Source organism: Colias philodice, chromosome 12, assembly GCF_061535455.1.
Source record: "Colias philodice isolate Cphi_HAF_F1 chromosome 12, ilColPhil1 Martin Lab GWU primary, whole genome shotgun sequence".
Taxonomy (NCBI): Eukaryota; Metazoa; Arthropoda; class Insecta; order Lepidoptera; family Pieridae; genus Colias; species Colias philodice.
This window is the reverse complement of record NC_143097.1, coordinates 6,931,359-6,946,695: the sequence shown is the minus strand read 5'-3', so window position 1 is coordinate 6,946,695 and position 15,337 is coordinate 6,931,359. Positions and strand designations below refer to the sequence as shown.

The 15,337-nt window shown below is 32.8% G+C and overlaps 1 protein-coding gene across 1 annotated transcript in view; it reads right to left on the bottom strand.

Annotated features, from left to right (window-relative positions):
* The window catches only part of LOC149484125 (zinc finger homeobox protein 4-like), a 46,022-nt gene extending 31,238 nt beyond the window's left edge, over positions 1-14,784 (bottom strand). Inside the window, exon 1 of the mRNA XM_089701660.1 lies at positions 14,563-14,784. The gene's annotated coding sequence lies outside the window, so the exon portion shown is untranslated. The remainder of the gene's footprint in view (positions 1-14,562) is intronic.
* Between the last annotated feature and the right edge of the window lie 553 nt (positions 14,785-15,337).

The following is a 15,337-nucleotide window of genomic DNA, read 5'->3' as shown; positions in this document are numbered from 1 at the left end:
CATTAAAGTTTTTTTCGTGAACATAAATTTGGCTAGATGTTAAGGAATGTCACTAATAAATAAATAAATAAATAAATAAAACATTTATTGATAACAAACGAAAAAGTATACAAGCCACACAGAAACAGAAAAAATAAAAATAAAGTAAGAACAGAACTAATAGAGTCATTGTGCTGGCCTTATGGAATTTTAATTCTGTGATTTACATTATATACATACACTGTTACTGAAAATGGTCAATAAAATACCAAAAAAAATTTAACACCTACGAAAAAATATCTAATTAATGAATTCCAAAATTCTAACGTCAAAGAGTAACAAGAAAACGGATGAGTGATTGATTATACATTAAAGCTAAAAGTGATTAAAATCGATATCAGCAAATGTTACGTCATTAGGTTACTTATGATTCAGCTCTTAGGTACTATGGAGCTGTAATTATTCTGAGCACACGTGGATATGGTTTATGGGCGAACATGGCCTGCCTCACAAACACACACCCTTCTCTTTAATAGGTTAACGACTTTACCCGATCCATCGATTGACGACGAAATTTCTTACATCTTTGGTCGATGTTTTTCCTTATTTAGCATTTAATTTTGTTTCTATAACTGTTGTTTGTTGTTTGGCACAAACTTTTGACTTTAGTTAGCTTTTTAATATAATATACCTAAAAAGGAGAAATACCTATGAATCTAATATTCATATAGATTATATAGAAAATTATATGTGCAATGAAGAGAAAGTTGTACTTAACTGCAACTGTACTATGGAGCACAACTCAGCGAGTTTAAAAGTTTTAAGAATTAATCGATACAATCTCAATCGTTGCCTATCTATGTACCTGTCGTGTATTTAATAAAATTAGAAATATTGAAATTCCAGTTACCAACAAAAGCACAATGGCCGGTTACATCATCGTATATTTTAAATATTAATTTTATACATACTAATGACCAAATTTACACTTAAAGACTACTGGTTTTTATAATTCACGGATCCAAAGATTAATTTTAAAACGTAGGCGCACCATTTGCATTACCCATCACAAAAAGAACGTAACGAAAAAGGTAAACATAAATGACAAATATTTATTTACCCTCATATCGAACCGTGAAATCACGTAGTTAATTTATTTGCATTTATTTCATTCGGTCTTAATATATGTTTTGACACGAAGGCTTCTTGTTTTGATAATGAGGCGATGTTTGGGCGTAAAACCGGTAGCATGCACCACCAACGAAGGCAGATAATCTATAGCGGACGCTGGACACTGATACAAATAAGAAAACGAGTTTAAATATTTCAATTTAACTCAACCATTTTAGATTCTAAACCACAATAATATCGTCCTATCAATACGCGAGTCGTGTAGGTATTTGCGTTCGGCATAAAATCAAGTAGGTAACCAAGTGTCAGATCTGCCCCCCTATGCAAGTGGCTTTCTGTGAGCGTAGCGTTCAATAGAATAGACTACGAATGTATGAGATTGACGTAAGCTGGAGATACGTTTATCTACAGCTTACGTCAATCTCATACATTCGTAGTCTATTCTATTGAACGCTACGCTAACAGAAAGCCACTTGCATAGGGGGGCTGTTTTTTGCATAATCTATTGAATCGTTAAATATATGATACACGTATCTAATAGCCTTGATAGACAACCGCTTTATCAATGAAATAGTAACTGAATATGAATGAACTGAGTGCGTTGCAAGGAAATTAATGACTACATCCTAGCCTTGTTTCGTGACAAAAATTATATTGAACCATTGCGATATAGAACAGGTACCTACTTATTGTCTTACTAGGTACATCTACCTATTGTTTTATGTTATAAAATTAACATAATACAGCATATTAATTACTAATTATTTCTTGCAATCGAAACGCACCTGTTAATTTTTATGCATATTGATATTTTATTCAACAAAGAGACCCGATATAGTTAGAATAATACGAATATAATGTTAATTACAATTTGAATAATATTCGCATAGAAATTAATGGCGATTAATTATACAATTAATGATTCATAGTCTTTTATAATAAGGAAAATGTTTATGTACATGTCACGACCATTTGCTGTCTTAGATGCTTATTCAATGTGAATGTTATAGTGCTATTGATATCCCATTCTGGTATTAACATTTCTGTATAAATACCTAATGAAAATTTTTATATTACTTTTACATTTTTGGTAATCAATATGTAAACTTTATAAGCTAGGTACTTATAAAATATTACTCGAAGGTATAAAATATTTTGTATTTGGTACCTACTTATTTATTTTGGTAAAAGTCATCATAACATTGAATCTTAAAAAGTTTTGCTTACGTAATATTGTCGAAATCATTCAAACAAATATGTAATATTTTTTATGATATGAGAGGAAATGAAACAGCATTCCAAAAGGCATTTCAGTCATGCGTAATTTAGTGAAAATAAACGGTCAAATTACGATCCAATTAGGCAAAAACCTCAGGTATCGAATAACTGCCGATCATCGTCGAAAGTTAAACGAAACAAAAGCCCATACACTTGGACGTTTCGACAAATGGCTGTGGATGAGTAAAACCGGTAGTTAATCTCTACCGTTACCTGTTTTATGTCATATTAATTATTCTTATAGAACTCCGCTATGGAATGCTTTAGAAAGGCTTACAAAACCTATAGGCAATTTATTACAAAATACATTTTATGACAATTGTTTACAGTTCCTATCTCGGGGTTCAGTAGATTATTGTATTATTACATTACTGTTTAAAATTGTAATTTATTTTTTGAATATGTATAAAACCACACCTAACTGAACAATTTGAATAATCTCGTTATATAAGTACAAATGTCCGTGACAATATTTAAATGTTATAAAAATTCGAGTCACGTCTTTGTTATCGTTACGACGGTTATTTTTGTCCGAATTAATCAAAGGTTTAATTCTACACGCTTAATTAATAAACATCTTAATATAGCACCTTGAACTTTATTGGCATGCACTGGACAATAGACCTCGTTATTCATCTCATATCTAGTCGAAGTCGTATAACAATCACAGACGGTATATCTCAGTAATTAATCGTTCTTTGTGATTGATTAAAAACATTAAACGAGAGCTCCATTTGAATATTTAATCTATTAACCGCATGACATAACAAAACATTTTTATCCCATTGCATAAAACATAGGTCTATATCTATTCAGTTTTGGTAACAATAATAGGCGTCTCATGCATTATTTATACCTTTGGATCTAATGGAAAATATCTGAATTTATGGAGAGTTAAAATGTATTTAAATCAATAACGCGACGCTGATAAAAGCGCGACATTACATTGTTTTTATGATTGTGTCGTAGGTAATTAAAAATCTGAAGTGAAAACGTTTTATCATTGATGAATTTTAATTACCTATTGACATACATTCATTCGAGATAAACGAAACACCATAATTACTCAATAAAAATACTCTTTAATCTTTATTCATTAAGATTATTAAGCTTTATTAATAATAAGTTAGCACCATGCCAAACGGTAGGAATCTTGACTAACTCTTGCATTATTTGTTAAGTCAAACAAAAGGAGAATATTTATCGACATGTAGAGGGCAACCCTTTACCGCGAGCGTACAAACAACTGCTAGTGATGCGTAACGCAAACTGCGTTGTCGATGTTTACACTGCGACTGCAAACACGACACTCGATATTTGAACAACTCGAGCTAATGGCGCGAGGTGTCCGACATCTTGTTTGCTCGACTCAGATTCACACGTACGCTACTGTAATTAAAAGTGAGGAAATTTTTGAAGCATCGAAGGTTGTACGCTTGTTTACCATTAATATATGTTTATAATATTCAACTTTAAGTTGAGCATCACGGGAGATGACACATTTAATTACGGGCCAGGTGGACTTTGTTAGTTTTATTGACGATTGAAGTATCGGAAAGGGTAAACGTCTGGCACATAAAATGAAATAAGAATTAAAAAAGGAATGCCATAACTTTTTGAATTCCGAATGGTATTCCCGTCTCACTCTGAACGGTCGCAGCGGGGGGCACCATCGTTCTCACCTCACGACTCGAGTGGTAGCCGCTCTTTAATAAGCATCGATAAAATATGAATATGTACATATAAATATTTCTGATACTTATCCTTTTACTAAATTCAGAGTAAACTTTGAAAAGGTTACAACTTGCTCGTTTTAAATTCATGTTTTAGAATAAACGCCTCAGGATACGCCTATGAATACTTATTCTTAGAATAGCTAAGTTGAAGGAAGTTCACACAATAAACTTACAATTATCAGATACCTCAATTTAATTACTAGTTTATGACCGACAATATTAATTTAGAACCGGTTTTCGCTAAAAATAACTTGCGCCTCAGGCTTTTACGAACTTTTACTTGCAAAATGCAAAATTTCTCTCCACGCGGTCACGGAAAACTGACTTTTGGGACATAGAACTTTTTTCAAAGGCGGCCTTAGGTACTACTGATATTTATAAGTAAGGATGTAAGTAGTATATATGAGACGATAAAACGTGACCTTCTTACTAATTCGTAAACATCCTTAGAATTCACGGGTTGGCTCTGTTTCTAGGCGAGTTGCGTATCTTTTTAATGTAAGGTAAATTACGGAGGCCACAACCCATGGAGTACATTTAATATAAGCGTACTTTACGATACGATCTCCACTTGTAACGATCCGTGTGAATGCGACATGGGATTGTATTTTTCAACACCAATTACGTAATTCTTGAATGTGGACAAAAATGATTCTAAACAAAACATCACATTTTCGTACGTTATCTTAGTATGGATTATAAAACTAAGGGTCTTTAAACGACGCATATTTTTTTCGTATTTTATAGACTAGATATAACAAAATCATAAACTGTGACTTTCAGATTTTTTAACACGGGTGTGAAGAAATATGCCCGCCGATAGTTAATCGTTGTTCAGCGTAGTCGTGTCCACGTTTTTACGACCGTAATCAAAACGTGATTGTCGCGCATTCCCAAAAAACTTACTTAATTGTGTTGGGGCGAGTGTTGATGACATAAACAGTAATTACGTAGTACCTTGGACACCGAAAATGTTATTAAAATACGCTTAACCGACACGCTCCGCTGACATTCGTTTAGTTTTCGAACCTTTTAACGATGTTTTGTTGAAAACTTACACTTGGAATATAATTTTTGTAACAATTACTCTAACACTTGGAAATGATACTTCAAGTTTATGTTGCTTTCGTCTTGATTATGGACGTGATCGGTGCAATGAATTTTTTATTGCGCGGCAATGTCTACATTAACCTAGCGTTAAATCAATACAATTACTACACGAAAATTGTAAGTTTTTCTGTATTCTACCTTTTAGATTTTGATGGAAGAGAGGTAATCCTGCTTTATAAGAATCTCAATGCATATAAATGACCGTTAATTCATAATTATTAAACCGTAAACTTTTATGCGCTTCGAAAGCGTTGTATAAAATCTGTAACCACACCTGTTGGTAAGGAGCGTTTAGGGCGTATCTTTGAAATAATTATCGTGAAATAACGCATCTTGGCCCGAGGGTGGTATTGTTTTAAGATAATTTTTATTGCATTTAGACCTGAACAATGGGAGCTGGGAGGGTAATTTGGAATGTCGAATGCATTTAGCTGGAGGCGCTGCGGACATGTGGACGTATGCGGGCTTATATATACCTACCCACCTATCTATAAATAGGTAGGTCGTTTAATTACATATTGCCCATATGTGATTTATTATTTATTTTTATATTATTTTGTACTGAGGTAATTAACTGAGCTATAGCTATAAGAGGCCTGAAAGGAAAACATTTTTTGTTTTAAATTAAAATAATACATTGTTTACAAGTCGCATCCATACATACATACGTACATGTCTTGTAATTGTTAAAATATTTTTAAAATGACCAATATAGTAGTGAACAAAATTAGTTAGTAGTAGATAATCTTTACATTCATATTTCAAACGAAATTATAAATACATGTATATATGACGTCAACTAATTTATTAATAATTTTTATTTTTTATTATAATCTTACATAAAGATAACCGTTCAAAGCGCCGCCAACGCTAATCCCGTGTTATTTATATAATTATTTGACTTGTTTAATTGCCAGCAATATTAATTATCAAAAAACAAAATTCCGGCGCGTTTATTACGAGATACAGAATCAAATTAATACTTGTTTATTTTGTATAAATTGAGCTGTAAAATAATATAACGATCGTAACGTTTATTGCTTAAATACGATACCTAGATATTAATTACGTGACGAGATATCGCTGTACCAATTATGTAATTAGATTACCTTTTGTTTTATAAAGCTCTTTTTGGAAGGGAACCTATTTATAAGTCGACAATGCATAGGTATGCACTTCAAGTTTACATTACATTTCATAAATGAATGCGCAAATATTTAATAAATAAGAGCGATCCAATTATAGTTCGCCTTACATCCCCAGCTGGAAGCCGAACCGAGCCTTGTCAACCGAATTAAAAGTCTCACTCATTGAATATTACAAACTTATTCATCACTGAAATATGTAGTTATCAGGAATTTTATACGCGCTTCGTCCATGTTAACTATCCTTGAATGCAATGGCAACAAAATTATGTGAACCTATAAATACTTGCAACATATTTATTTTGGAACGCTATAATGGATCATTAATAACTCTCCATACAAAAGTCAACCACATCTGCGGCAAACAAAACTTAATTAAAGTGACACATTGCATGCATAATATAATCAATCGTTCACGCACAATCGTCAGTTAAAACTCGAATGCAGCAACCGAATGGGTTATTCATCGAGCAATAACATACACTACGACCTTTTTTCAGTGTTAATTAAACGAAAACAGACAAACGTTACGACGTATATTTGCATTATTACCAAAGAATTAGTAAGCGATTGGCCGCGAACAAAAAATGTTTAATCGATTCAAGAAGCTTCAAAAATCGATTTTATTGACTCTGACTTCACGCGTTAGTGTAAGCAATGACCGCTTATCGATATCGATTATTTAATAGCAAATATTGTAGATAACTTTTGGGAATATCGACTATCGTTAATTATACGTAGATAACGTACCTATTACTGTACTGCACCTTGACAATGTACTGCGGTAATCACTTCACTGCTTTTTTAGTATTATCGGAACTTTGAAATATCAAAAGGTGGTTATCGTATATTTATTTAATTTAATACCAAAATGTGGCTTAGGTACCTATATTTTGTATTACAATCCATAATAGGTATCTACCCTTACATGGTATATAATTTTATAATAATTTAATCAAAAAGTCTACGAAAAACACAAGGGCGCACTCAATAATCCAACCTTTGTTTTTGTGATAATCCTAATTAAAAGATTACTAGCTATTAAATGTTTCTTTTAAACGCCGATACCTATCAGTAGATAGGTAAGCAATATACAAGGGATTAGTTGCCTTATCAATACCAACACTTGATTTCGCCTTTCATTTAACGCATTATGTTTTAATTAATTTTTTTAATACTTCTCGATACTGCGCTTTGTCTCTACATCACTAGAAAATGCTCTTTGAAACCTGTATATATTTGTTTTTACTTATTCGCATTAAAATTTTCATTCAAATCTTTTTGAGAGGTCACTTTAGTAAAATATAAAAAAGTTCATCATAATATTTTCTTTTGTTTAAGATTGTATTATGCAGGTAAATCATAAAGGTGCGTGTACATCACTATTAGTTTCCTCACACTGAATGTCTTGGAGATGTCAACGGGAGATAATAATTGCTTTTCGTCCGCACTTTTGTATCTACCCGCCTCGGGCGATTTTAAACACGGTTTATGGGTATAAATGAATAACTACAACTTTCGCTTATTATCTGTGTTTATCGATAGCGATGTGTGTTATTTATTTAGTAGGTAATAGGTATATATATAGGTGATTGCGGTGAATAGTGAATACATTTATACACAATTTTGCGGGAACATGTTTCATTTTGTTACGCGTAGGTACTAATTAATTAACTAATATCTACCTACTTAATTATTATTTAAGGTACCTACTCTTAAAAATAATATTTTCATTAAAACATTTTCTATACTTCTTTTGTATGTCCTAATAAACACGTCAACAAAAGCCCACGAATTCAGAGAGCGTTTCAGGTCCTCCACACTTGGCGCGCTTAAGTGAATCGTGTCGCTGCGAGCCGAAGCCGTCTGGCCTTGGAAGAACCAGTCCCGGCCGAATCACCTCGCGGCAATTATTCAATAAAACAAAAGCATCTCCACGCCCGTTTACGTCACAGAAATGCGCAGATTAATTCCGCTTAATTAGCAAATTTCACCTCGTTAAAGCGAATTTCGACAATTTCCACCGCGACGTAAATGGGGACTGAGTGAAATTTTACACGGGAACACACTGTTATCGTGCAATTAAATTTTATTACATCGACACCGTAATTCGTTATTGAAACTGCAATGTGCGGACGCGATGACGTCGCGATCGCGCATCCATGGCTGATAAATGAGAAAAATATTTTAATACAACACACGTAATATTAAGAAAGAACTGTTTATATTTATGACAAAACATATTTTCTCTCTTTTTGTCCCGACCTCACTCTACAAATACAATTGTACGCTATAAATATAAATAGGTAATTGATGACTTGCATATGTATCATGTATATATTATTTAACAATACCAACATGTTCAAAGGTAACGGCTTAAAATAAATCGGAGGCTTCATTCTTAGCGCACGTGTCACAAAATATGGTACCATTATACGTACAAAGGAAACCTTCTGTGGCACGAGAAAAAAAGCACGAAATTTGATAGGCCATTTACCGACGCCTCTCCGGCCATTGTAGGCAAGCGCGGTACGAAATATTTCAAATGCAAATCGTGCTAACGCCATGAATGTAATAGTTTGTCGTGGCATGCGCACGCGTCGTACACCGGAAACAAATTATCATACCCATATAAGCACGTATGAACGAAAAACTTATTGATGTCACCATTCAAACAAATTGTGCTAAACGAGAAAATGGACTCGGGAAGTACCTAGACGTGTTACAATTCGAATACACAGCCGCTAACAGATCGGACGTTTAAAAGAGACAGGATTTTTAACATATTATACGCATTGTATACTAAATCGCTTTGTATATTGAAACGTTTTTAAAATATGAGATAGTAAATGCCTTTTAACCTTACAACGGTATTGAATTGTTGACATTTCAGAATCGGGGCGAGGCGGGAAGTGCGAACGAGTTTGAATTTGGATAAAAATTTAACGGTCATTGAATGTATATGGGTAAACAGTGCAGGTCATCTGAAGACACGAGGCGAATAACGGTCTTCGGTCACATAACATTAGGTATCATGAATTCAGAATTGGAATTTACATTGTCAAATGCGTGTCGGTTATATTATCGACCTCGCTGGCCTGATTTTGATACGTTTACATAACGACTTCGAGTCATCGAGAGACGAGATTTCTTCTCATTGTATGGATATCTTTTGTGTATGTATAGGTACATATCCATTTCGATGTATCTAGGCGAAGTGATAGCGAGAGGTCGGCAACACTACAACTAAAATCAAATAAACAATAAAACATTCAAATTAAATCTAATCGAATAAAATCTATTTTAAGGCAATAAGATTTATACACTGGTAATACAAAACGAACATCGACAAGGTCATTTAAATTAATTTTCGATTAGAACGCCGAATGGAAAAACCGAACAGACACATCATAATTAAAAACTAATATTTAATTAAGTTTGTTTTTTGTTCAAACGTAACGAAGCACAGTGTAATACAAACACGATTGTATAATGAACACTTACGTTTCGACAAGTATAATTAATAAGTATACCTACTTTAAGGTATGCATATGTGTATAATTAATAGTTTTTACTTTTTACCCGGTTTGATCAAGCGGTTGCGTTGGTATGCCATCTACTCGTACCTATAACATAGCTAAAAATCTTATAAAACAAAAAACATTAAAAGGAAAACATTTCAACGAAAAAAATAACGCAAAAAGCAATTACAAATAAATAAAAAATATGTAATTTCTGAATGAATATAATATTATAATGAAAAATACCCATCAATACATAAAAACTTATAAATACGTAAAGCTTAAAAATGTGTCAAAACAATTTCCTTTATCAATATTTGGGACGAATCGTATTCTCACGTTATCGTATCTAGGCATCTCGGGCCGTCACGATGACCCTTATCTCTCGAGTGCTTGTTTAGATAACACTAGTGCGTCTACCGCGCGCTAGATGGCGCTGCTTCACGCAGTCACGTGAAAACTATATTTTTTTTTTGGAAATTGAAAATACTGAAAATATGTATTTATTCAGGATATTATATGCGAGTAGGAAAGAGATTGTAATTAATCGTTAAATCATCTTTTACCTTATATGTACATATTAACAATTTTATTAGATAACTTCAAAATCAAATTTTTATTCATTTACATGAAAAATACATTTTTATACTGATCTACATTTTGTCCATTATTAAAACAATAAATAAACTAATATTAATTGACCTTCGAACTGCTAAAACAGCGTTGTCTATGTAAAGAGCGAGAACAAATCAAGAAAGCCATTATGGATAAATAATTAAAATGGGATTCCCACTTGCCAAGTTGATTTTAATGCAATTTTAATATGCATGCGATTTTATTATAGATAATGTAGAAAATTCGGCTGCTATAGATATTAGTCCGGGATCCATCGCCCATTTTTGCAAGTGATTACTATCAAGCTAATTTTTCGTGAGTAGCTTTATTTTGATGAGATGCCCAATAATTTCATGTACGAAACTCTCGATTGTGGTATCTACCAGAGAAAACAAGGATAAAATATTTTGATTTGATGGTTCTCAAATATTAATTACTAACTGAATGTTTTTTTTTTGTTCAATATCAAGATAATTATCTAAATTATTCGAAAAAATATTTGTCCTACAAAATCTATGGTTTGATTAAAGAGTCCCCCTTTCCAATGTGTATCGATAACGAAGTCATCATAAATGATTACTAACCAGCTGATTTTTTTGTTATCACTTATTTAATACTTATATAATTCAACAGACATATTGTCCTACAAATTGCGTAATAAATATTTGAGAACCGAAAAATCAAAAATTTTTATCCTTGTTACCTCTGAGTTACGTACATGAAATTATTGGGCATCTCATCAAAATAAAGCTACTCACGAAAAATTAGCTTGATACTGATAGTAATCACTTGCAAAAATGGGCGATGTATCCCGGACTATATACCGACCTATTTATAAATTGTTAATAAGATTACTATAATAGATAATTATTTATTATAACACGTGATTTGATATTATTTATATAATGTTGGTAGGTACTGAAAATATTCTTCGTTCGTACCTATTGTTTGTATAACTCCATTTAACCCCAAACGCGAGTAAAATATTCATAGGTATAGAGTAACGAAAATATCTTTTATTTCTATATTATTGTTTATACCTACGTACATTAGGCAAGTAACGGTGAGTTAGAAAAAATAAGACCAAACCGATTTTCCGTTAAAATCCGTGGAAAGCGACGTAGGTAATTTCATATGCATTATATGTAAATACTAAATATATTCCCAGAATACATAGCTGTAACAAAACAGTATGTAAAATGATAAATTTCCATATAGCTGACGCCATTATGATTCTTGCCGACTTGCTAGGCCTACGCTATATTTTGTTATTGTTATGATACTACACCTGCGAAATTTTATTTTCTTTAACCTTTACTATGTATGTATGGGTTCATATCCTATTCTTTAATATAAGTACCTAGATTAATGTTCAAACTGAAAACAAAACCATTTCTTAATATGTTGTACCAATTAAGTATGTATTATTTTGGTTTTTCATCTCCACTCGTCATGTTGGGAACAATGCACATCTATGTGAACAAAGCAGAGAGCAATTGCTAGTATATTAGCGTTTAGCTAATAATATCTATATATCTGTTTCTGAATCTCACAAGAAGAAAACAAATGCAATTTAAATGCTCCGTGCAAACTTTTCATCTTAATAATTATTCATATAGGTAGATATTCTAAACTTTTTAATTTGTTGGTATGTATTACCAACAAATTAAAAAGTTTAGAATACTTGGTACCTATAGCTTCAAGAATTATAAAAATACATTGCTACTTACCTATCCTTTTATACCTATAGGTATTATTTTCATATAAATATATTATGTACCTATGATCATTAGATACGCCTACGCCAAACACGAACTTTCTTTAATGAATTCAAATGTCAAACGTGTCGTGACATTTGACAAAAAAATGCACTCACAAACACGAGTGTATGAAAATAAATCATTTCGCAAATGTAGAGCACAATATATTTATGAAATAAATCGATTTACGCAGGTGTAGTAGTTGCTTTATGAACTAAACGTTGTTTGTGATCGATACACATCTAAGCTCTTGATTAATGACTCTATCCCGACATCGAGATATCTCTAGGATGATTGAAATTATCCAATATGGCCGCCCCGCCGAGATGGAATGTCTATTGTTTTTGTTTAATTACACGTATTGTTATTGCATTAAGTACATATTTTAAAATCCCTACTAATATTATAAATGCGAAAGTAACTCTGTCTGTATGACTGTCTGTCTGTTACGCTTTCCCGTTTAAACCTCTCAACCGATTTTGATGAAATTTGTCACAGACAATCTTTAAGCCCAGAGAAAGAACATAGGCTACCTTATATCAAAACACGCGGGCGAAGCCGCGGGCGGAAGCTAGTATGACATAAAAACGGTGGCTTGTTACGCGTTATAATACGGTTTTTAAAAAGCACTAAGTGTCACTGAATATTTAACATATAGTTTTAGAATAACATTTTTATAAGCAAACACTATCAGTTTATGTAATGGAACTCGGAATTTGTTAAACAAATGAAAGACTTCAGTTTTAAATATTTAAAACTCATTTTGAATTAACATTTTCTTATTGACGCGTTCAGTTTTATGGATAACCTAACATTGATTAAATTACCTATGACGAGGATTCATTTTACTTTTAAAGTTATTGTTTTTGAGAAACAATAATAATATTATTTTACGTAATGTTGTTGACTGTTGTAAACTAATTCGTATGTAGGTAATCTAAAATAGCCTTATCGTATCGTAAGATTTTATTGCTTTTGTATTGAAAATACCTATCGACTTATATTAGGTATACCTATCAACTACTACCACGAGTAGGTAGGTAGGTGTTATAATTTATGAAGTGAACAAACAATGTAAATGTAATGATTTAAATTTTTGTGCGAGATTTTAATATTATTCATCCTAATACCTAAATATTATTTACCTACCTTCTATTTCAATTAAAATGAATTTGTATTTCAAAATGAAATTTCAAATTTAAAAAAATAGTTTCGTACAACCTACCTAATCAGTTAGAAATGTAGAGTTGTGAAATTAATTAGTTTTTATCAAAGCAAACACCAGCATAATACTAATAGTAGGTACCTAATTAATATTTATTTAATTATTATAAACAATAGCCATAATTTCAAAATTTTCAATTGTTTCGGATATTTTATTATATAAAAGGTAAAGTCATTTCTTGGTATCAAACACTCAATGAAAAATGTAGGTAACAAACATTCATTCTACAAAAACTACCTAATAATTCTCGAGCTGCATCATAAATTAACGTTCTTTCTAAACAGAAATCGGAAATAGATTTTAATAAGAATAGCTATGTATAAGATTGTATCTAAAAAGCTATTTTTCATGTGAATAATTTCAAAACAATGAATTTATAATATAATTTAAAAATAAAGATAATTTTCAACTGCGGCGACTGCAATCCGTCGCAAAATTGCGTGCAGCTCTCGCGGGATGGGATGTAGAGATGTACTAAAATACACTTTTATTGCATTTTATTATAAAATATCAAAAGAAATATCTCTTTAAATTGATGTTTATGTTTATATTGTGTTAAGGCATATTTTAATGAGAAGTCTATTAGAATTTTTGCAACTTTCCTATGAGAATATTTTATGAAGATCATTTTTGTAAAGAGATGCTTTTTAAATTGGACTCAAGTTGGAAACTTGGTTTCTCTTATTGTAATGAAAATTGGTAAAAGCTTTCTATTTAGTAAGTGTTAATCAGATTATCTTATAAGTATCTATAATTTGAGTCTATAGTGAAATTGCTGGAAAATTATCAAATTAGCTAAGGATAACTAAAAAATATTTATTTTCTCCATGTTTTAACTGTACCTAAGATAAGATTTCATAAACTTTTCTACTCAGACGAAAAGTTGAAAAAAGTTTGCACGTTGTTTTTCCGCGATGTTCTTTATTTTTCTTGTTGTTTTGGATTAAATGTTTGAATTATACAATATTATCAGGAACTTAGCTTAACTTAGTTATCTCACAAAATTAACTCAAACTTGCAAGTGGGAATCTCATGACTAATTAGAAAATGCGAAATATTAACCTGTGAGCATCGCCCGGTGATCGCCGCTAAACAAAAATTTGCGGCATTACACACGCAGTCACAACACTTGTACAGTATCCGAGTGAACAAAACAACACTTAAGTCAGAACACAGTGAACTTGCGACACGGAAACACACACGAAGATGAGGAACTGAGTTTTTGTTCTGCTTATATCGTTCGGGTTGCAAAGCGCGGCGCGCGCGACACTGCTCTGTCAACGGTCGCCGGCACACTGCGCGGTCGGCCGCGGCTCCCCCCGCTCGAGGCCCCGTGCCCCGCGCCCCGCGCACGGGGCGGGGCCCAGAGGCGAGGCGAGCTTAATTACGGCGAGCGGGTGAAACGGGACGGCGATAGTGGGCGCGAGCTATTAGCGCGCGGAGAGCGGGACGACGCGCGTCTTAAGTATTTTGTATAAGTAATGAGGGGCACGGGTGTCGCGGGGCGGGCGGGGGAGCGGGAGCGCGCATCTCCCGCCAATCTTTAATGTTCATTACGTCCGCCGCCGCCTCTATGCGTCCCTCATTAACACAGCCACGCCTCAGCGTTAATTACGCTGTGTAATTGCATTTGCGGCGTAATTATTTTTTATCTGCGCCCGAGAAGAGATTTATACAGTTCGTATTTCATTCGATTCGAATTTAGAACGCGTTAATTGGCATGACATCTGTCATTGGTGTAGGTATTCTAGGTTTAATGGATATAATGGCAGTTGTTTTAAGAACTCTATGTAGAGTTTAAGAAATTGATTGAATAAATGCATTTCTTTCCTGAAAG